The sequence below is a fragment of the Natrix helvetica genome (genome assembly GCF_964273705.1).
Source record: "Natrix helvetica genome assembly, chromosome: 12".
Lineage (NCBI taxonomy): Eukaryota > Metazoa > Chordata > Lepidosauria > Squamata > Natricidae > Natrix > Natrix helvetica.
The window spans coordinates 10,251,933-10,275,835 of record NC_138556.1 but is presented as its reverse complement, the minus strand read 5'-3'; the positions used below and the strand labels follow the sequence as shown (position 1 = coordinate 10,275,835).

At 41.5% G+C, this 23,903-nt stretch overlaps 1 protein-coding gene across 13 annotated transcripts in view; it reads left to right on the top strand.

Annotated features, from left to right (window-relative positions):
* The window catches only part of NTRK3 (neurotrophic receptor tyrosine kinase 3), a 589,676-nt gene that overhangs the window by 449,582 nt on the left and 116,191 nt on the right, over positions 1-23,903 (top strand). The gene's annotated exons all lie outside the window — the stretch shown is intronic.

Genomic DNA, 23,903 nt, shown 5'->3' with positions numbered 1-23,903 from the left:
AAAGCACACAAAATCCTGTTATGTTAATGCAAATCAGTATAAAATGGGACCAGAACACAATATGAATTATCATAATACTATAATAAAAGTCCTTCATTAGTAACTTGTGGGAAACAGCCAGATCATCATGGGTTTATAGAATTCTAATCTGGTTGTCCACATGTGAAGTGTTAATACTACTTTATAAGGCCTTGGTAAGGCCACACTTGGAATACTGCATTCAGTTTTGGTCGCCACAATGTAAAAAAGATGTGGAGACTCTAGAAAGAGTGCAGAGAAGAGCCGCAAAGATGATTAGGGGACTGGAGGCAAAAACTTATGAAGAATGGTTGCAGGAATTGGGTACGGTTAGTCTAGTGAAGAGAAGGACCAGGGGAGACATGATAGCAGTGTTCCAATATCTCAGGAGCTGCCACAAAGAAGAGGGAGACAAGCTATTCTCTAAACACCTGAGGATAGAACAAGAAGCAATGTGTGGAAACAAGGAGAGAAGCAATTTAGAAGTAAGGAGAAATTCCCTGATAGTTAGAACAATTAATCAGTGGAACAAGTTGCCTCCAGAAGTTGTGAATGCTCCAACACTGGAAGTGTTTAAGAAGATGTTGGATAACCATTTGTCTGAAGTGGTGTAGGGGGTTGAAGACCTCCAAGGTCCTTTCTAAATCTTTTATTCAATTCTATGTAAGGTTGGAGCCTTCTACATGGACAAGCCTTCTACCACTTGGACATATTGTAGTATTTACAAATGAAACCCTCCCAGACCTTAATTCAGCTTGGATTCCTTCCTTCCTATTACAGCCCCTTTCCTCCTTATGAAATGTCACACAATAAGGGGACCTCAAGGCCAGATAACCAGATGGATGATTCCTATGAATAAAGCCAAGTCCTCCCAGTCTGTAGGAGGAAATGATCTTCTGTCTCTAAGTCTTATTTTACTCTCAGTTTGTTCTCGGGTGGATTTTTCTTGAAAGGTCAAGAGCTTTCTATCCAATTTATAAAGAAATAAAAAGAATGTGCTGCTTAACATATCTTTGTAACTATGTGCTTGGTAGCTCTTAAATCTAAGGTTCTATATGCAGTGGAAAGGGATGCAGTGGCTCAGTGGCTAAGACGCTGGGCTTTTCGATCAGAAAGGTCAACATTTCGGCGGTTGGAATCCCTGTGCACTCCTGTTACTTGTCTCAGCTTCTGCCAATCTAGCAGTTCGAAAGCATGTAAAAATGCAAGTAGAAAAATAGGAACCACCTTTGGTGGGAAGGTAACAGCGTTCCGTGCGCCCTCAACGTTTAGTCATGCCGGCCACATGACCACGGAGACGTCTTCGGACAACGCTGGCTCTTCGGCTTTGAAAGGGAGATGAGCACCGCCCCCTAGAGTCGGGAACGACTAGCACATACGTGTGAGGGGAACCTTTACTTGAGCCGGTCAGGATCGAACTCCTGGCAATGGGCAGAATTAGCCAGCAATACTACATTCTAACCCCTGTGCCACCACGGCTCCTAATTAGCGTTATTTGGCATTTGCCAAATATTTAAACTGATTGCTTTTAACACAAAAGTTGTGTTTGACTCAAAGATTGGAAGCAATCTTCTCAGCTAAGTAGTTTGGCAGGTAAGGTACAAAAGGAAAAAGGAGATTGTATCTGCCCATTTATTACTTTGTACAGAAGCACATAGACTCATACTATGAACTGTACTTGAGATCTATAAGGACCAATTGTGTTAGAATGTTCTTTGACATGGCTATTGTTAAGACCCCTACTCAACAGTGAAGCTCCCTTAGATATTCGCTACTCAATTCCATCTACTTTACAGGTTTGTGGACATTACAAATGCTACTTTAAGGAAGCACATTGAAAAATGAATGTTTTCATAGCTCCCTGTGGCTCAGGAGAGGTGGAGACTGTAGGTCACATTCTCCTTAGATGTTTCTTTTATATGGAGATTAGGAAAAACAGATTCAGCCAATAACTGCTAGGTATCCTGGCCGTTCTGGCACTACCTATCTCCAGTGGCTGCTTAAGGATGAACAGTCCATAACTACAGCACAGGTAGCCAGATTCTACGCAGCAGCACTGGGGTTTCGTCGCAAACACATGTCTTCTCCATCATAGTTATGTTATATAACAATTGTGGGAAACCCTTTGCACTGCTTAGTCTTTTCCCTTTTAGCGTTGAACCTACAACGGGCCACACAGTTTAGGGATTGCAGCTATTTTATAGTCAGACCATGTACAATTGACACTGGATTTTATTATAGATTTTAGTTGTTATTTATTATTTTACACTATTAGTTTTAAGTGTATATATACTGAGTGCTTTTATTTGTTCTGGTCACTGGTGTAAGACTGGAGTAATAAATTGTTGTTGTTGTTATTTTCAAAGCTAAAGATTTAAGTTGCAAAATTTTCAGAAAAAAAAACATCTAAAGCTATATTTTACAGCATCTGATTATTTTTCCATCTATTATTATTCTGGATGCTTCTCCTGTGTTCTGAACAACAACAATTTCCCAGCACATCAACTTTGGAAAGTTTCCAAAAATTGAGGATTGAACTTTGGAGTGGAGTATATAATTATATATACTCTCAAAAGATGTACAGAGTCATTGTTCTTTCCCCCTTTAATATGCATAAACAACAATAAATAACAATACAGGAGAGAATTTAGCATTAAGGATTATGGTTAAGATAGAAACCATTCTCATATGTATCAAATAATTTAATGTGTTTTGCACTTAATGCGACATTGAGCTCTAGATGTAAAATGTAAGCAACTTTATGCTTATCAACATCAACATTTTAGAAAACATTGTTAATATAGACAAAGTTTTTTTTCTTTTTCTTTATTTTTAAAGGTTTGTTCTCTTGATCATCAGAGTCTGGTCAATACCATATAAATACCACTGCACCCAAATAATATAATATACTACTTGTGTTTTATAATAATGTAATGAAAGAGAATAGAATTGAATAGAATTCTTTATTGGCCAAGTGTGATTGGACACAAGGAATTTATCTTTGGTGCATATGCTCCCAGTGTACATAAGGAGAACAAAATACATTCATCAAGAATAAAAAGATACAACACTTAGTGATAGTCAAGGTTACTAATAAGCTATCCAATTGTACTAGGAAACAAATAAAAACAATATAAATTGAAAGATACAAGGAACATGGTTATCCTTATAAGTGGGGAGAGATAGATACTAGGAAGATAGAGAAGAATCATAGTAATACATTCTTAGTAAATTATTGACAGTGTTGTGGGAATTAGCTGTTAAGCAGAGTGATGGCATTCAGGGAAAAAGCTGTCCTTGTGTCTAGTTGTTCTGGTGTGCAGTGCCCTATAGCGTCGTTTTGAGGGTAGAAGTTGAAACAATTTATGTCCAGGATATGAGGGGTCTGTAGATATTTTCACAGCCTTCTTTTTGACTTGTGCACTATACAGGTCTTCAATGGAACTGTGTCAAAGATTTCTTCAGCCACTGAGTTATATACCCACACCAGTTGGTTAGTTGTAAGCATATGAAAAGCTTACCATTTCTAGAACAGTAGGTGTTCTATATATCTGCTCTATTTATTGGTTTAGGGTATTATTATTTTTTTGTTCCGATGGAACAGGTTACTCCCTATCCTGTTGGGAAATGGTTCTTGAACTGAACAACGGATCTGAGCATGGGGAATCATTTCAAAAGGAGTTTTCTTTTTGTAAATAATTCATACGGCAGCTAGCTAAGTGCAATGATCAATGTACCCACTGTTGAATGTTTCTTAAGGAAACATTACATCCTCCCTCGTTTATTTGATGATCTCAAGGGCAAATTGATGAAAGGAACAATGGTTACTACTTGCACAGGGTCCAAACTTGTGGGTTTCTATTAGAGGGCTTCTGCCTGAAAATAGGGAAACTGATGATTAACAAACAACACTACTATTGAGTTTGCTTTAGTTTAGTTTAGTTTAATTTTCAAAGCACCAAGCTCTTTCTTGATGAGGAGACTTATATTTAATATCTGGCTTGTTAGTGTCTTCTTGTCCAACAACCCTCCACATAGCTCATCCCATCCAGAGTCCTTCTTGTTCATCCATCTTTCTCTTGGAGTTTGCATCAGCCCTTGGCGAAGAGTTAGGTCAACACTTTGATTTAATTTGGGAAGGGAGAGGGAGGGGGGAGAGGAAGATGCCTGGAGAAAGGATCTCTATTTTTTTTCTGCTGAAGTCAGGTTGTGCATCTTATCCTTTTTAACCAAACAAAAATAGAATTATTCTGTTTCTACTTTATATAATTCTTTTTCTAATCAAGACATTTTTCTCCCACTTATCTCATCTTAATGGAGAATATTGGTAGCTCGGGGTTGAAATGAGGGGTCCTTGGTGCTCTCTGGGCTTGGTTGTTTTCTTGCAGATGTTTCCTTACCAAACTAGGTAACTTCATCAGTGCTAGAAGGGAGTGGGGTTGGCTCTTTGTTTATATATGGGAGCTAGGACTCCTCATTAGCACGGATGATGTCACCTTCTTTCAGTATTGAAATGTCTACAAGAAAACAAGCAGGCATAGAGAGCACCAAGGACCTCTGTCTCATCTTGCATATCCTTGTTTCCATTTTACCTGTGCTGTTTCCCTCTTCTGCTTCAGACACGGCAGCTGTGACTACTTTGTTGGCAAGTGATTTGCTCAGTCCCAGTTTATTATGAAGCAAAATGCCACAGCAACTCAGACCTTGGCTGTTGCCCGTTTTGATGCCTATCAACTGGTATACTGTTATGCAAACCTCTGTTCCAGATGTATTGCTTTCTCTAGTTTGTGAGACAGCATGCAGTGTTGCCCACTAAAGCCCTCTTCATGCTCATCTAACTTCATCAGGACCCCTATTCCAAGAACTAAAGTGACCAAGTAATTAGCAGAACTTAGCTGGCAAAGAGAAGACTATTTGACACTGAAGTTTGATGAATGAAATTACAACGTGGACAGTAAAACTCGTGTTGCGCATATTTAGTTCCATAACGCCCCTTGTTACAGTGGCAGCTGTTGTATCCTTAAGGGGAATTGAGGGCAAAGATTCAGCTGTACCACTTCCTGACACAAGTATGCTTCTTCCTAAAAATCTCCCAATCTTCTGAGTTTCAAAACATGTCACAGAGTTGTTGTAGAGTCTCAGTCATCCAGGCAAAGGTGTTTGAAGATTTAATCATGGCAACTGGACCAATTTTTGAGCCACGGTGGCACAGTGGTTAGAGTGCAGTACTGCAGGCTACTTCTGCTGACTGCCGACTGCTTGCAATTTGGAAGTTCAAATCCCATCAGGCTCAAGGTTGACTCAGCCTTCCATCCTTCCAAGGTGGGTAAAATGAGGACCCAGATTGTTGGGGGCAACAGGCTGACTCTGTAAACCATTGAGAGAGAGCTGTAAAGCACTGTAAAGTGGTATATTAATCTAAGTGCTATTGCTATTGCTATTTTTTCTTAGCTTGAGACATTTTGCTGCTCAGCCAAGGGCAACTCTTTGCCTAGCTGACTTGTTCTTGACTGATGAAGCTGCTTGGATGAGCAGCGAAATGCCTCAAGCTGACAAAACATTAGTCCAGATGCCACAATTCAACACTTTTGCCTGGGTGACCAAGAGTCTTCATTGACATATTGGAACACATTTTGGGGGAGGAAAGCCCTGGAATTGGTGTGGCGAGCTGGTGCATTCCAGTGTCTCTCTGCCAAACTGTCTTGCTCTGATTGATGGAACTGCTTGGATGAGCAGCGAAACGACTCAAGCTAACAAATAATAATAATAATCCATTTGCCGTGATTCATCCTTCATGGAGTCAGAATGGCAGGGTTTATGTTGCTTTTGGCAAACCTTCCAGTTTGAAAATCAGGATTCCTATGTCACGGGCGTATTTGCAAAATGTAGGCATTCTGTTGTGTGACATCTCCAACTGCCAGTGCTTCACTAAACAACAGAGGCCACCTTCTTCAGGTGTGGCTGTCCTACCTGTTTGCTGCCCAAAGATTAACACTATGCCAAGATGTGTTCTGCAGTTTTCCTTAAAAAACAACAACACTTTAGTATTTCTGTCTTGTGCTCAGAAAGTATTTATTTATTTATTTGTCAACATGGACAAGGTAACAGGTATTAGTATAGACATGGACATTTTTGCACGAGATTGGTATAAATAGATGGCTATAAACAAGTATAACATGGCCATGAACTTATAAAACGAGTACCTAACACTGGAGACAATAGGACAGAGAAGGTAGGAATGTTAGGACCTCTTAGGAAACGTGTGAGATCCACAGTGGACACTTTTAAAGGTTAAAGATATGGGAGTTTAGGAACTAACAACGGAATCAGGTTGTGCGTTCCTTTCATTGACCACTCTATTGCTGAAGTCGTATTTTCTGCAATCGGGTTTGGAGCGGTTTACTTTGAGTGTGTATCTATTGTTTGCTCATGTATTATTGCGGTTGAAGCAGAAGTAGTCATTGGCAGGTAGAACATTGTAGCAGACAATTTTAGGTAGTATGCTTAGGTCAGGCCGTAGGCGGCGTAATTCTAGGCCAGGGGTGTCCAAACTTAGTCCACAAGTCTTAAAGTTGCCAAGTTTGGACACCCCTGTTCTAGGCCATCCAAGCCCAAATTTTCAAGCCTGGTGGCATAAGGGATTTTATTGCAAGCAGATGAGTTAAGTACTCTTCTTGTGAAATACCTCCAGACCCTCTCTATTATATTCATGTCCGATATACAGTGTGGGTTCTTCCAGGCAGGTGAGCAGTATTCAAGGATTAATCAATTTCTTCAATGGCATTTTGCAGCTCTCACTTTATGGTGATGAGGTTCCAGCAAACCCTGAAAATCCTTTTGATGATGTGACTCTCCGTCAGTCCACTGTGCCAAATGCCCCAAGTTCCTTCATTTAAAAATGAGAACTTCCTCCCCACCCACCCCGCTCCGGTAATTACCTTTGGTACTGAATGAAACTGCATTGGGAGTCAATAGGATGCCGACCATTGGACAGATGATCGTGCAGTAAAAAATAGGATGCTCTTATATTCTTGCTCTTTTATAATAAAGAAGAAAAAAAGGGCAACCTGACCTTATGGTAAAATATTCTTTGAAAAACAGGAAAGCCATTCATTTTTTCCATTCCAACTGCCTGTGAATGAAATGCAAAAATAACTTTGTAAGCAGAGCGGTGAGGCTGCCCTACATGCTCTCTTCCTAATTTGAGTGGAGAAATTCAAAGAGCTACCTAGTAGCCCGGGCGGTGCCCTTTTATCACTTTGTAAGTTTGCATCATTTCGGGGCAACCACCCCATAAGGAGAAGCTCTAATTCTGCCTCTTAAGCATCGTTTTTTTCTGATACGGTTTCCCCTCTTGTTATGTGCTGGTTGCCTATTGAAAAAAAAAGGAAGAAAAAAGTAAGCACGGGCACAGAGTTGCCAGATGAAGGGAACAGCTAAGGAACAGGGGTCAACTTGGGAGTAAAGCCAGATGATGAATGGACCCTCCCAGAGGAAATAAAAGAGGAGAGAAAGGGGAGTGGAGTTTGCAGGAGACAATTAGTTTGCTTAATTGGTTTGTGACTCTCCAAGACTCTTTGCCAAGTTTTGCAGATATCGGCCTGGCAGCTCTCCAAGCCAGATAAGGTCTGTGATTGTAAATCCTCCCTTGAAAGACTTTGCTGGATGTGAATGGCAGATCTCACAGTCAATTAATAAAAGGGCTTTTTGTCGGGACCAGGAGTTTGCTTCATGCTCTTGGGAAGCCTCAGTCAGAACAAGTAATTTGCGGCAGGATTGTTGTGAATTTAATTTCCAAGGTAAGCCTTTCGCCCATCTTGTCCATTGTTCCCTTCTCCAGTGCTGAGAAAAGGTTACATTTGCACAGGTTTAATCAAGTTAATTAAAAAACTAATAACCTGGATGGTCAACATGCTGAGATTTCTCCCTGTTTACTGTAGCTTGGATTTTGTACTTTGGTCTGTTGTGAACATCAAATCTGCTTGGTTACGCTATGAACCAATGTCCTATATAACTCGAGAAAAAAGTTTCCACTCATTAACCGGAGCCAGTATATCGTGGGAGACGCAGTCTATAAATAAACAAGACTACCACTTCTATTATTTCTCTTTGTAAATGGCTAAATGCAACTTTTGACTGCAAGAGTCAAGAAGGGTGAACACTGAGGATTGCTCGTTGAAGCTTAGAGTCAGGGACACACCGTTTTTTTAAAATTAATAACGCCAACTGTAATTAAAAACAAACAAACAAACAATAGTTACTGTGGAAGAGAAAAATGATTAGGCAGCAACTCTCCTCTGGGTTTTACAATATTGGTGCTTATCTGTAAAGAGAAGGGGCAAGGAATGAATCTCACCAGCTAATATGCAAGGGAAAAAGGCTGCCACTGCCAGACCTATGTGTAAATTCAGCCTGGCTTAGATGGGAATAAATAAGAACATGGCTGGTGTTTTGGCTAGATTTAAAAAATGAAATGAGAAAGAATATCAACAAGAAGAATGTTAGAGATATGCAAGATTGCAAGACTGGAATAAATCAGTAAGACCACACCTAGAATACTGCATACAGTTTTGGTCACCACACTATAACAAACATGTTGAGACTCTAGAAAAGGTGCAGAGTAGAGCAACCAGGATGATTAGGGGACTGTATGCTAAAACACATGAAGAATGGCTAGTCTAGTGAGGAGAAGGACCAGGGGAGACATGATAGCAGTCTTCCAATATTTGAGGGGCTGCCACAGAGAGGAGGGGGTCAAGCTATTTTCCAAAGTATCCGAAGGCCAGACAAGGAATAATGGATGGAAGTTGATCGAGGAGAGACTCAACCTAACAATAAGGAGACATTTTCTGACAATGGCATAGGACCTAGGTATCTGCAGGATCGCATCCTACCACACACGTCCCTGCGACCTATCCGCTCACACAGAGAGGGGGCTCCTCCTGGTGCCGTCTGCTAGGCAATGCCAGCGGGCGACACCTAGGAGTAGATCCTTCTCTGTGATGGGCCCAACCCTCTGGAATGACCTCCCCCCAGACATTCGAACTACCACCGACCTCCGTTCCTTCCGGCAAAAGTTAAAGACTCACCTATTTCAATCAGCTGGCCTGGCACTTTCTTAGTTTTACCTCCCAGGGATTTATTCATTTTAATTGGGTTTGGGGTTTTAATAAGCTTTTAATGTACTATATTTATTATTCTATATACAGTCTTGCAACCCCCTCCACCTACGTATTTAATTATTTAACTGTTTTATGTATGTATTTTATAACGCATTTTAGTGACTGTACACCGCCCCGAGTCCCTTTCGGGAGAAGGGGCGGTCTATAAATACGAATAATAAATAAAATAAATAAATAAACAATGAGAACAATCGACCAATGGAACAGAAGTTGACTGCGGAGGTTGTGGGAGCTTCATCCCTGGAGGCTTTCAAGAAGAGATTGGACTGCCATTTGTCAGAAATGGTGTAGGGTCAGAGGTGGTATTCAGCAGGTTCTGATCAATTCTGGAGAACTGGTAGCAGAAATTTTGATTAGTTCGAGAACCGATAAATACCACCTCTGGCCCCGCCCCCATCTATTTTCTGCCTCCCGAGTCCCAGGTAATGGGGATTTTGCAGTAACCTTCCCCTTCCATGCCCACCAAGCCACACTCACCAAGCCATGCCCACAGAACCAGTAATAAATAATTTTGAATCCCACCACTGTGTAGGGTCTCCTGCTTGGGGGTTGGATTAGATGACCTTCATGGTCCCTTCCAACTCCATTAGTCTGTTAAAAATCAGAGCTACTTCTATAGTGGGAGCCTAGGAACAAATGCTTCCTTTTTAGTTGGTAGTTTTCCATTCCTTTGAAGATTCGAAAAGTGTGGGCCACAGTAACTGCCAAGATACATGTTTCCTGTGGATCCCACGCAGAGACTGTAAAAATAATAAAAGCAGCGCTTGAAAAGGAACAGTAGAGATAAGAGAAAAGATGTAGTGATAATGATGGAACAGCCAAACACCAGGGGTGTCTTGGGAATTAGCTATCTTGAAATTATACACAGGCAATCGTTGCCCAAGATATTTGGGAGGCTTAAGACTGTCCATGATCTTTGAATCACATTTTAGGGGTCACTCAAATGCTTGGATCCCAAGGAGAAAAGTAGGCAAGGCTAACACAAAAAAATAATAATCCAGTATCGCTAATATGATTGCATACCGATAGTTCCCCCTTCCTTTACATTAAAAATTACAGTTCAGTGGGTAATTTTGGGAAAGGTTTTGAGGAATCATACCCAGTTTTGGAGGAGACTCATAATGTCATCAGCCACTGGGTTGTATCTCAGGTAATTCTCGACGTACAACCACAATTGAGCCCGAACTTTCCGTTGCTGAGTGAGAGAGTCATTAAGTGAGTTTTGTCCCATTTTGCAACTTAGCACAGTTGCTAAGTGAATCGCTGCCTAGTGTCTGAAACTTTGATCATGTGACCATGGGAGTGCTGCAATGGTCACAAGTGTGAAAAAGTAACTTTTTTCAGTGCCATCGTAACTTCGAACAGTCACTAAATGAGCTGTTCTAAGTCAAGGAATATCCATACCCTGCTTGACAATGTTGACTGCTTTAGATGAGAGATTTTCTCAACATCAAAGTAAAATATGCCATTCATTCTACTGGGATTTTCTTCCATCTATGAAAGATGAGCATAAATTATAATTACTGTGCAAAAGATGTTCCACATACACATTTTTGCTTGGAGTTGATCTTCAGTGGATATTAATATATTTGCCCAAATTGATAACCCTTCAGATATGGAGTTGACACTGCACATGTGTTTTGTTTTGGGATATTTGAATGTGTTCCCCAAAGTCTAGATTAAAATGAAGATGGGAGATAAATAAGGTACTTGTGGTAGGAGATGACCAGGCTGAGCCTGAGGAAGGGGTCAAACATGTCATCTGTCTTGAGAGGTGAGCGGCGACCGGACAACCGTGCAGGTGACCAGTTGAGCATGGGCGGGGCCAACCAGGGATGAATTTTACCAGTTTGGTGAACTGATTCATATCGTCCCTACCAGTTCACCCAAACCGGTCCAATCCGGTCGAATTTCACCCCTGGGCTGGAGCCTTGCAACACTTCTAATACCTTCAAGTATGTATTTGATGTATGGGGAAATACTCTTAAAGGAACTAGGGGACTTCATATTTTTATTCATGTTTTGTGAAGATGGAGTTTCAAATGATCCATGTGTATAATTTCCAGTATGTGTATCCTTTAAGATTTCACAGTGAATGTCCACCCTTTAGCCACAAACAATGCAATTTTACTTTTTCTATTCCTTTAATATAAGCACGCAACAGCTCTTCTTTGGGGTGTTATTTCATACTAAGGTCAGTCTTCGGTATGTTGGACAGGAGCAAGATATGTCTGTATTCTCTCTGGCCAAATATACTATATAATATAATAAAAATATAATAGTGTAGTGAAAAAAGGACCAAGGGTGACATGATAGCAGTGTTCCAATGTTTTAGGGGCTGCCACAGGGAAGAGAGGGCGGAGGGTAAATCTGTTTATCAAAGCACCAGAAAGCAGGACGAGAAGCATGGATGGAAGCTTGTTAAAGAGAGGTTCTACCTAGAAATAAGGAGAAAGAGTGAAAACAATTAACCAGTGGAACAAGGCTGCCTTAAGTAGTTGTGGGTGCTGAATCACTGGAAGTTTTTAAGAAGAGATTGGACAGCCAAAACTGAAATGGTATAGGGTCTCCTGGTTGAACAGGTTGCTGGACCAGAAGTCCTCCAAGTCGAAAGTCCCTTACAACTCTATTATTCTGTTCTGTTCTGTCCTCTTGCAAATGTCTTGGGATACGTAACCTTTGACTTTGGTGTACTCTCACACAGCACTGCCTTAGTTCAACTGGAAACAGTCTTAGATGGATTTAACTGACTTGGCTGTGCTTCCTCAGCCTCTGAGGTGGTCTCCGTGCATTGTGAGAAATAAATGTTCCTCATATCCTCTTAGGAGAGCATCTTGGGGTCATAATAACCACCAGGGAACCTCCACTGGCTTGTCACAGGGCTGTAGCTCAGCTTAATGCAGCTCTTTATTCCATTCCTCTCCTGAGATTATCTCCCTTCACTTTGCTTAAATGATCCCCCTCCACTTCCCATTTGCTCTGTGTGCATAGAGTAAAGGGAAGGAAAGCGTTCCAAAGCGTTTGGATCTGTGCCCGTTTCAGTTTATCAGACTTAAGTGTTTTGTCATTTGGAATGGCTCCGTGCCTATAAGACATCCAGAGAAAACAAAATGTGCAATTCTGGAAAAATGCATCACGTGTTACAAGGCAATAGCAGGAATTAGTGTAGGGAAGATATCCTCTTAGTAGACATTGCATGAGTCCCACTCTAAACTTTAAAAAGGCTGAAGGATCTTTGCTGTAGAAATGTCAGAGAATGGGATTTTATTGGCCTCTTCTCCTTCCTTTTCTGGTTTACCCACCAAAAGGTGCTTTTCCAAAAAAAAAAAAAAAAAAACAACCCTGGACTTTCTTGGTGTTTCTTTTCCCCTTGAAAATGTTTCGCTCCTCATCTCCAATAAACTGAAGAAGCTTCTTGGATGAGAATCAAAACATTTTCAAGGGGAAAACACCCCTCCCCCAATCCATTTGCCTATTGGAAAAATCTCACTAGATATTTTTTCCAAAGTTTACATACATACATACATACATACATACATACATACATACATACATGTATGTGTGTATATGTATGTATATGTATATATATGTTGCATTTGTGCTGATAAATAAATAAAGGGAGACTAGTATAGATCTATTTCAAGCTATTTAGCTCTCATCAGCTAGCCATGCCCTTACTATTTATTTATCAGCACAAATGGAATTTCTTGGTGTTTCTTTTCCCCTTGAAAATGTTTCGCTTCTCATCTCCAATAAACTGAAGAAGCTTCATGGATGAGAATCAAAACATTTTCGAGGGGAAAACTGCCCTCCCCCCCCAAAAAAAACCCATTTGCCTGTTGGAAAGGCGCTTTTGGGACAACCATGACCTGGATGACTGAGAATCTCACTAGATATTTTTTTTCCAAGTTTACAATTCTTTTCAACTTAAATAAGCACCAGTACCAGTCAATCGGGGCTTTGAGCAGGGATGAACTTCAAAAAGTTTAGCAAGGGGTTCTCTGCCCGATTGCTGGGTAGGTGTGGCCATGGTGGGCATGGCCTAGTCAGCCTCCATTTTTGCCCTCCCTGGTCTCTGAAGGCTTTCATTGAGCCTCCAGGAGGGCAAAAACAGTCTCCCCAGGCTCTGGAGGCCAGAAATGGCCCCATTCCTGCCTTGAACTTCCGGTAGGCACATTTTTCACCCTCCCAGAGGCTCCGTGCGCACCCTGCACTTACCTGCATTCAAAACGGGGTTTGTGGGGACTCCTGGGAGGGGTGGGGCAGTGTTGGCAGGGCCAGATAGGAGTGGATTTGGGGGTCCTTTGAACCGCACAGAATCTTAGCTAGAGGTTCTCCCGAACCCCCCCAGCAGCCCATCCCTGGCTTTGAGACATACTTCAAACACACATCCTGAGCTGGCCTACAGAACATGTTCAGTTACATGTGCTAATGGAATGCTTTAGACTGAACTTCAGAGGTTATATACTGCCCCATAGCACTCTCTGGGCAGTTTACAATGTAAGCACTATTTGCATATCATCCCCAGGAGAGAGAGAGAGGGAGAGGGAGGGAGGGAGGGAGGGAGGGAGGGAGGGAGAGAGAGAGAGAGAGAGAGAGAAGTGGAAGCTGGAAACGAGCTAAGTGTGGCCAAAACGTTATAATAGCAATAGCACTTAGACTTATATACTGCCAAAATTGCCCCCAACAATCTGGGTCCTCATTTTACTGACCTTGAAAAGCTGAGTGAACCTTGAGGTGGTCAGAATTGAATTCCTAGCAGTGGGAGCTCATTTGTGATTTGTTGCACACGTTACTATTACCTCTCACTTCTTCTGAACAATTCTGCAAAAATATTAAACCCATGTTAAAAACATCTGTCTTATTTTTTTTAGCATGATTGCACTGACATGAGAAGGGGAAGGGGGTGAATCCTACTAAATTTTAACTGTTGGTGGGGCTACTCTTAAACATGAATTTACCACTATGTCAGGGATCCAAGTAACACCCCCAATGAAAAAGACTCCGAGGCTTGAGCTTCCTCAAAGTTCCATTTTATTACAGATGTAATATTGGCACATCTGGGAAAACCCGAATCTGAAAGTTTCCAGGTTTCCCCCACCCAAATGAAAGTTCAAGTCCCTGCTCGGCACCCACATATCCATCACATGTCCGTCCTAACTGGAGATGCTTCCCAGTCACACCATTCCAAGTGCAGGGCTGGATGACCTTGACTCTCTGAGAAATTTTCACTATATCTGTCCCACTCCATATAATCCTCCCTCCCAATTCCTACAGTATTAAATGTGGCAGCCTGAAGGCCCAATGCAAAAGATGGCTTCCAGGCCTGACACGCTCTTCAACTTGGAATTTTGAATATGTGTCTCCGGACATGTATAAATGCCTCTCAAATCAGGTCACCTTCAAATCGATTCAGTTTGAAGGTGTCCGGTGCAATTGAGAAAATCCATTCAAAGGTAATTCACTTGGAGCTGAATATTCAAATCCAATAAATAGACAAGCCAAGCATGTCCCTCTAGGCAAACAAATACAAAACAGTCCCTTTAGACAAACTGTTTGGGGTTTTTAGTGTGGTTAATGTCTTTAATTTGTTAGCATTTTAATGTGGTTTTTATGCTGGTTTAATGTTGATTGGGAGTCACCCAGAATTAGCTTATACGGTGGGTGGCTATTTGAAGAAACAAACATATATAAAGGTAAAGGTTTCCCCTGTCCAGTTGTGTATGATTCTAAGGCATGGTGCTCCTCTCTATTTCTTGGCCGAGGGAGCCAGAGTTGTCCGAAGACATTTTCGTGGTCATGTGGCAAGCATGACTACATGTCAAGACACATGAACCACTGTTATCTTCCCACCCAAGTGGTACCTATTTATCTACTCACATTTTCATGCTTTCAAACTGATAGGTGGGCAGGAGCTGGGGCAAGTAATGGGAGCTCACCCCATCACTCAGTGCTCTGGTCTCAAACTTTCCAGCTGACAGGCTTAGCATGTTTAACCACTGAGCCAGGGGTGGTATTCAGCCAGTTTTGTCAGGTTCTGGAGAACTGGTAGCTGAAATTTTGAGTAGTTCAGAGAACTGGCAAATAGGCTGGCCACGCCCCTGCTGCCTCCTAGTTTATCTTCTGTTGTTGCCCTGAACAGGAGAATGGAGCTGGAAAGCAGGTTAGTGGGGTGGGGAGGGAATGGGGATTTTGCAGTAACCTTCCCCTGCCATGCCCGCAAAGCCACGCCCACAAAGCCACACCACGCCCACAGAACCGGTAGTAAAAAAATTGAATCTCACCTCTGCGCTGAACCATCGTTCCCCTCCCGAAAACATATGTAGCCTATTTCTACATAGCATTTATATGGGAAGTCATGTAAAAATGAGACCCTTTGATTTGCAAAGTATTCTATACATACAGAGTTTGATCATGATCTCTCACCAGGGTCTGCCACAGTTTTTGTTCATTGAGTTGCATTCTTTGAAATGTTTTGTGGCAGCTCACCTTGACAGTACCCTAGTACCAGTTGGTGGCCAATTTTATTCCTGCAAAATGGCACCGATTCCAACATTTTACATGGAAGAGGTATGGCTATCAAGATGACTTTGTAATAGTTTCTTACAATACCTGCTCAAGGATAAGCCATTGAACGCTCTTTAGAAAGATATTATGTATTGGTCCTCTAGTGTAATAACATCCTTCCTCCATCCATAGAAATTATTCCAGTGTCTTTTTGTCGGAAGGGAGAGTGGGTGGTATGGCCACAGGTGACTAATAATTTGCACCTTAGAAGCCATACTCAAGAGCAGAAAACAGATCTTGGCCGCATATTTCAAACTGAATATTCCTTGGAGCACGATTTGGTATGTTAAACAGAACTTTAATTAGCACTTTAAAGAATGGATGCTCTGTTTGTGAACCATATTCTTGAAGCAACTATAAAACTGACAATCCCAATTATTTGTTTGTTTGTTTGTTTGTTTATTTACCTGCTTGTCCTCTGACAGTTCAAGGTGGTTCACATAGGGATATCCCCTAATTTCATTCCCCTGGGCCGTGAGAAGACAATGGCTTATTAAGATCTATAACCAAATTGGGATTTGATCTGCCCAGTCTTAGTCCAACACTCCTCTCTTCTGTTTAATTTCAGATCTTGTTTAGCCATATATAAGAACAAACAAAATTGCTTCTTTCTTAGTCAGCCCCTGATTTTACCTTTACTAACTGCTGGAGGTCTCCAGGTTTTGGGATTTAAACCTTGGAGACTTAGTGGACAACCAGTTAAATATGAGCCAGCAGTGTGTGGCGGAAATAAAAAAAAGCCAATGAAATCCTAAATGGCATTAACAGAGGGATGCAATCAAGATCAAGTGAGGGACTAAAACCACTCTATAAAGCCTTAGTAAGGCCACACCTAGAATACTGCATCCTGTTTTGGTCACCACACTATTAAAAATATGTTGAGACTCTAGACAGAGTGCAGAGAAGAACAACCCAGATGATTAGGACACTGGCAGCTAAAACATACGATGGACAGTTGCAGGAACTGGGCATGGCTAGTCTAGTGAAGAGAAGTACCAGGGGAGACATGATAGCAGCATTCCAATATTTGAGGGGCTGCCACAGAGAAGAGGGGAGTCAAGCTATTTTCCAAGGCCAGACAAGGAATAATGGATGGTAACTGATCAAGGTGAGGTTCAACCTAGAAAGGAGACATTTTCTGACAGTGAGAACAATCAACCAATGGAACAGAAGTTGCCTTCAGAAGTTGTGGGAGCTTGATCACTGGAGGCTTTCAAGGGGAGATTGGACTGCCATTTGTCAGGGATGGTGTAGTGTCTCCCGTTTGGGTGGGATGTTGGACTAAATGACCTACAAGGTCCCTTCCAACTCTGTTAATCTATCGATCTATGAACATTTCCCTATCTGGGATCTGAATCTGGGCTTTTGGGAGTGAGAAGCAGATTCTGTACCACTGAGATATGACTCTATCCTCATTAGATGGCTACCTTTGGAATGATTTTAAAGACTTGGGCCAGTGTGTTCATGTTGGCTATTGTACATAAGGAGGGGCAAGTAGAAGGTAAAGATATGTATTTCTGTTTCTGTGGTTTCTACTAGTTCATCTATTTCTGCTCTCATGGCCCAAGAGGAACATTTGAATCTTCTACTTGTGTGATTCCTCTACCTTAACATCAAATTATTCAGGGGTGCTTGACTTCTGAATGCTGTTGAGTTACATCTCCCAGTAGTTCACCTTGTAGGTTATGATGACTATAGCTTCTGGGACTCATAGCTGATGAAGGTTGGGAGATCGGCATGTCCCAAATATTTAATATATCCAAATCATAGCAGATCAGCTGCAGGGGCAATGGTAGTCATAGATGGCAATGGCAGTCACTCAGTGAGAACAATTTCCTGACAAAGCATTTTCCTATCAGTGAGGCCAAATAGCCAGTGGCCAACAGCTTGCCTCTTAGAGTTGTGGGTTCTCCATTGCTGGAGGCTTTTTGGGAGGGATGGGTGAATTTGGGTAGTATAAGAACACCTACCTGGCAAGGGGTTGGATTCATTGGTGGGTTTAAAATTATTTAACAACTGGTTTTTTGCCCTAATGACCAGCTGGGTAGGTGTGGCTCAGTGGTCATGTGACTGGGTGGGCGTGGCCAACTCAACATCACTCACATCGATGGGACTTGGCCTTAACTGTTACAATGTAACAAGGGTTAACTGGAGAGGCAGTTTCTGTAAGCAGGGCAATAAAGATTAGGCTAGAAACAACACCAGAATGTTTCCTTCCTTCCTGCCTTCCTTACAGGATTAGCCCTGTCAAGTGGGGGTGGGGGAAACCAAAAGGAGATTTCTTCCAACAACCGGTTCTCCCAACTGCTTAGAAAGTTAGCAACCGATTCTCCCGAATAGGTGCGAACTGGCTGAATCCCACCACTGCTTTTAGGGGGGAAAGAGGGGTGTGTGCATTTGGATAGCATAAGAACTCCTGCCTTGGGAAAGAGGTTGGATTGGAAGACCTCCACAGTCCCATACAGCCCTATAATTCTTTGATCGGAATCTCCTATGTATGAATTAAGTTAACGTTATTTGGTAGAATTCAAGGGAGCATGAAAATCATAGAAGAACCATGTGTGTAGCTGTGTCTTTGTGTCTTTGTGTTTGTGTGTGTTATGGTGTTGTGTGAAAGTGGCAGAGGAGAAAATGTCGTATTGATGGTGAAAAGGCAAGGCAAGGGGGATAAAAGCCTTTCTGTACCAAGCAGCATCATTTCACCAGTCCTTCCAGCTTCCCTCTCCAGCGACTGCCTTGTCCATCATGGGAGGTTCCTATCATGACCTGCAGACCAGTTATAATTCACTCCAAGCCCTTTGTCTTCATCAGCAAATATCAAAGCCTCCCCATGCTCATGCTTTACTCCATGACTGCTAAGAATATCATCACTCACCAGTGGGCGAAAGAAACAAATGCCTTGTCCAACATCCTTCCCCCACTTTCTACGTCGAAATTTTCATGATGAATGGTTTGGATAGCTTTGGGTGCCATCCCTTTCCAATAGCCTAGAATATACCAGGATAGGATATTCGTTCTCCTGTCCCCAGTTTCCAAAAGCGATTTCTGGCATAAACCACGATTCCAAAATGACTGCATTTTTGCACCTTACAATCTTTAAATAATATAAATAAAATTTATCTTTGAGAATCCCCTTCTTAGATTAGATTAAAAGTTATATGTGGTTGCCTAAGGAATGGATTCTGAACAGGAAAACAGCAATTAATTATTATTTTTTTAAATTCAAATCACATTTTGGATTGCAAAATAAGGAGTTTTGATCATGGCCCTATTTTGAGTTTAGACTTTAAACTGGCAGCTACAGATAGTCCTCTACTTACTGCCATTTGTTTAATGACTGCTGTTCAGGCACTTTGCAAACTTCATGAATTCTTTATGATGAGCCATGGTGGCACAGTGGTTAGAGTGCAGTACTGCAGGCTACTTCTGCTGACTGCCGGCTGTCTGCAATTTGCCAGTTCGATTCTCACCAGGCTCCAGGATGACTCAGCCTTCAATCCTTCCGAGGTGGGTAAAATGAGGACCCAGATTGTTGGGGGCAATATGCTGATGATGTAAACCACTTAGAGAGGGCTGTAAAGCACCGTAAAGTGGTATATAAATCTAAGTGCTATTGCTATTATGGTCATAACACCTGGGGCTACAGGATTGCCATTTGTGACTTTCCTAGCCAACTTCCAACAAGCAAAGTCACTGGGGAACCCAAATTTGTTTAACAACCTCATGATTCGCTTAGCAATTGCAGTGATGCACAACCATGGCAAGGAAGGTAGTAAACTTGGGCACAACTCACCTTAACAACTGCCTTGCTTAGCAACAGAAACTCTGGGCCCCATTGTGGTTGTAAGTTGAGGACTATCTGTATTGGTAGCAAAGAGGCAATATTAATCCAGATGCAATCCATATTCCGAAGCCTTTTGAGATTTAGTTATCCCATATTCTAGGTTTCTGCATTGTTTATGTCACTTAAATATATAGTGGACACAGATCAATATATAGCACACATGAAATACCTCCAAGCAAGCACCATCCTGGTTTCTGATCCATATGAAATAAACTCGGGGTTTAGGATAAGCAGCAAACAGATAGGAAGATGTGTAAGAGCATTTTCACAAGTGACATTCAAATAATCTTTGAATACCTTGTTCCATGCATACATTTGACAATTTTTTCTAAGGCTAGAAGCAAAAAAAGGAGAGACTGGATCATTAATATCATCCGTACAATGCAGCCTTCTGTTTCCAAAATGTAAATACTGCAGGGTTGAACTGCTGCAGGTTTGCAAGGGTTTGAGTAACCCCCTAGCTAAGGATCTTCCCAGTTCAGTGAACCTGCAAATCCCACCCCTGACTGGCCACAACCACCCTGCTCCCTTCCCCTCTCCGGAGTCTCCATGAGGCCCGTTTGGGATGCTAGGTAAGTACAGGGCCCTCACGGAGGCTCAGAGAGGGCAAAACACAGGCTTCCCAGAAGTTCTGGAAGTTTTGGCCTGTTTCCAACCTCCGGAGTGCTTCTGGAGCCCTGCGGACGCTGTTTTCACCCTCCCGGAGCCTCGAGGAAAGCCTCCGGAGCCTGAGGAGGGCGAAAACGCCTACCCCACCATGGTGCAAGAGGCCGACTAGGCCACACCCACCAAGGCCATGCCCACCCAGCAACCGGTCAGAGGACCCATTGCTAAAATTTTTGAAGCCCACTCCTGAATAACTGGAACAGGCAGTATGTAGAATATCAAAGAAAGTTTTGATTATTTTGTTGGATGTGATGTTTAAAGATCTATTCCTGGGGATTCTGAGTGTTAAAATGCATCCATCTCGAGGTCATCCAGGTTGACTTTAGTCGGTGTGATTAATTACCACTAGAACTGTTTGGATATCCCCTTCTAGTGGTTGTTCAATCCACTGTTACTCGGGTAACTTTTGTCCAATATTGTCAACATTCATTTCTGCTCGTTACAAATTTGGGGGACTTGTACTCCAATTTATCTAGAGCAGACAGGTTTGGAGGAGGCAGGATAAGTCAATTCTGTCTCACTTCCATATTGTCCTGCAGCATTTGATACTGCCCTAAATTACACATTAATAGTTAAAACAAGCACTTTTGTAATATTTTAGCTTGTTTGGATGTTAGTAAATAACGTCATTGTAACAGGATAGCAACTCTATGAAGGGATAATTATAACTCTAGCATTGCTTCCGTAAAGAAGGAATCAGGTCAGTGTGTGTGTGTTTGTGCGCGCGCGCACACACACACATACATACATACATACACATACACACACATACATATATACATATGCATATATACATATATACATACAAACACACACACAGCCTCCTTATGAATTTGCTAGCTGTTCTTTAAGCCTTTTGCGTCTTTTTAATGATGCAAAAGAGAAAGAGAGATTGAGAGAGACTGAAACTTGTGAAAATGTTCTACAAATAGATTCCGCAACTTCCAGTGACAAAAGGGGAGGTGGCCCAACCATTGAAAGATTGTTGACAAATGATTCACTGAGACTTTTCATGAGACTGATTGTGACATGGAGACCTACCAACTTCACTCTTAGCTAGAGTTACCCTACGATAAAATTCACCAGCTGAAAAGAGTTCTATACCATCATGGAGAATATTATAACAACCTTGTATTACAGTATAACATAAAAACATATTTTCATTTAGGTGACCAATTCAAGTACTTTTATGGCCATATTATTGTTTCTTCTTAAGTGCTAAAACATCCAGATTTCCAAAATTCAGTACAGACCAAAACAAAAAAAAATTAGAGAGTCAGTTCCCAAAGGAACAGCAAATAAACCTTCATGATGCATAAATGCTACTCAGAACGAGTTGCAAATTGGATATCTCACAAAAGATCTTAAATAATATGTAGGAAGTAGGCACTTTATCAATTTAGACAGAACAAGAACCCCCAAGATTGATATCAGTTTAGTAGAAAGTTGAAAGCTGGTATATTGTGGTGGTTAAAAATATGAGCTATAAGCTGCAAGCACCTGAAAAAAATATATACTTTGGCCTTGAATCTCTTTGGAATAAAGATTATTCTCCAAATTTGTGGCCTTTCATCTGTTTTCTAGAAGTCTAGGCAATAATTTTCTGCTATAGACAACTTAGAAATCTAGGCTAGCATCAAGCAGATTGAAAATAAAACTCTTCACGAAAACAGAAGAAGAAAAGTAGCGAGTAATGTCTTATGTCTAGTCCTGCAAACCAAGAACTGAAAATAATCTGTATTAAAACCCTTGGTGGGTTTAAATTGCTGTTTTCGACTTGGCCTTCTGTACAGAACAGATGAGGCTATAAATAGTCAGCTATCTCTTGCATCATTGATACTCGTGCCCACAATGTATTCCCAGGAATTAGAAAGAATTTGAAATATCCTATACAATTCTACCAAAGTGGAGGAGATTTCTACTTCCCTTAGAACGTGTCAGGGAATATTGCAGTTGAATTGCATTTTAAAACCAAGCGGTAATTTGCAGAGGTTTTAAAATCCCATCTAAAAAAACTAACTAAATAAGGTTGTTTCCTTCTTTTCTCTTCTCTTGTGTGGTTTAAATTCATTCAGGACCAAGAGGTCTGGGAACTCTTCCAGTAGGTAACAGATCAATAAAGCAGAGTATTTGTGTAGTGTGGAACCAATATGTTTATTGAGCAGTGTCTCTGAAGTTGTGGTTCCTCCTAATTTGCTATCAGGTTCCACACTTGATGGAGAGAGTCTAAATTCTCTCCATTCTCCTTATCTCCTAATTTTCGTTGAGAGAGGTTTCCTGAGAATGGGTTCTAGCAAGAGTCCAAAAGGTCAGAAGACTAAATCTTTGGTCCCCTGCAATGTTATCCTGAAGGGGTGGCTCAGTGGCTGAGCTTGTCTATCAGAAAGGTCGGCAGTTCAGCAGTTCGAATCCCTAGCACCACATAATGGAGCTCCCATTACTTGTCCCAGCTTCTGCCAACTTAGCAGTTCAAAAGCACATAAAAAATGCAAGTAGAAAAATAGGGACCACCTTTGGTGGGAAGGTAACAGCGTTCCGTGCGTCTTCAGCATTTAGTCATGCCAGCCACATGACCACGGACACGTCTTCGGACGGCGCTGGCTCTTCGACTTTGAAATGAAGATGAGCACCACCCCCTAGAGTCAGGAACAACTAGCACATATATGCGAGGGGAACCTTTACCTTAATGTTATCCTGGGACATGTATATTTGCCTTCATTCAGGAGAGTCTAAATTCTTATGGGCTCAAAGATGGCCAGACCAATCCTGTTCACTGCTTGTCTCTGCTTCTGTTTTTCTGGAGACAATAGGGTGGTGGGATGAAGAGAAGGCAAGGAATGAGATGCATCAGTGGGCTTGTGTCCTATAGTTGATTCATTCCCACCTGAATGAACTATTTTCCAAAGTGAGGGAAAGTCACTTTGGAGTCTTAGTCATATCCATCACCTTTGTTATTACCGAGGCCCGTAAACAAATCCCATCTTGTTCTTGAGTTGGTGCTACTAAAAAGCAGTGGAATGTATCAAAGCCTTGGTAGATTTTTTTGTTCTCAAGAGAAAGATCCATAAACTAATGTTTTACCCCTGCCATGTATCACTCGAGTCTTTACTGGAGAAGTCAAACCAAAGTAAGCAAAATCATAGTAGTGTTACAATCCAAAACCAATTCTCTTCATCTTGCAGCTTATTTGTCACTATATTATATCAGCTTTCATTAACCCAGAAGAGAAGTGAGCAACGAAGCAAGGAAAACAGACATCTGCACAATCTTGCTTTAATTCTTTAATATGGTAAGCCCTCCAGAGTTACCTTATTGTAAGATGGGCAGCCAATAAATTTTACAAATAAATAAGTGAATACAAATAAATTTTGTTCAGGTGAAGTTTCCTTTAAGAACAGCAACCACAGAAATTCCATAACCCTTTCAGAGAGTGTCAAGTCTTGAACAGGCTGGATTTTATATCTAAAACTAGCCAATAAGCCAGCATTGTCTGGGTATTTATTTATAGGGAGGAAATACCCGGACCAAACATAATTTCTAATGTTGGATTTTCCTCCTTATCAGAGGGAGCCTCCTTGTGGAGTACTGTGAAGCCGTTACCAAGCAACTCCACAGCGCTGTACAGT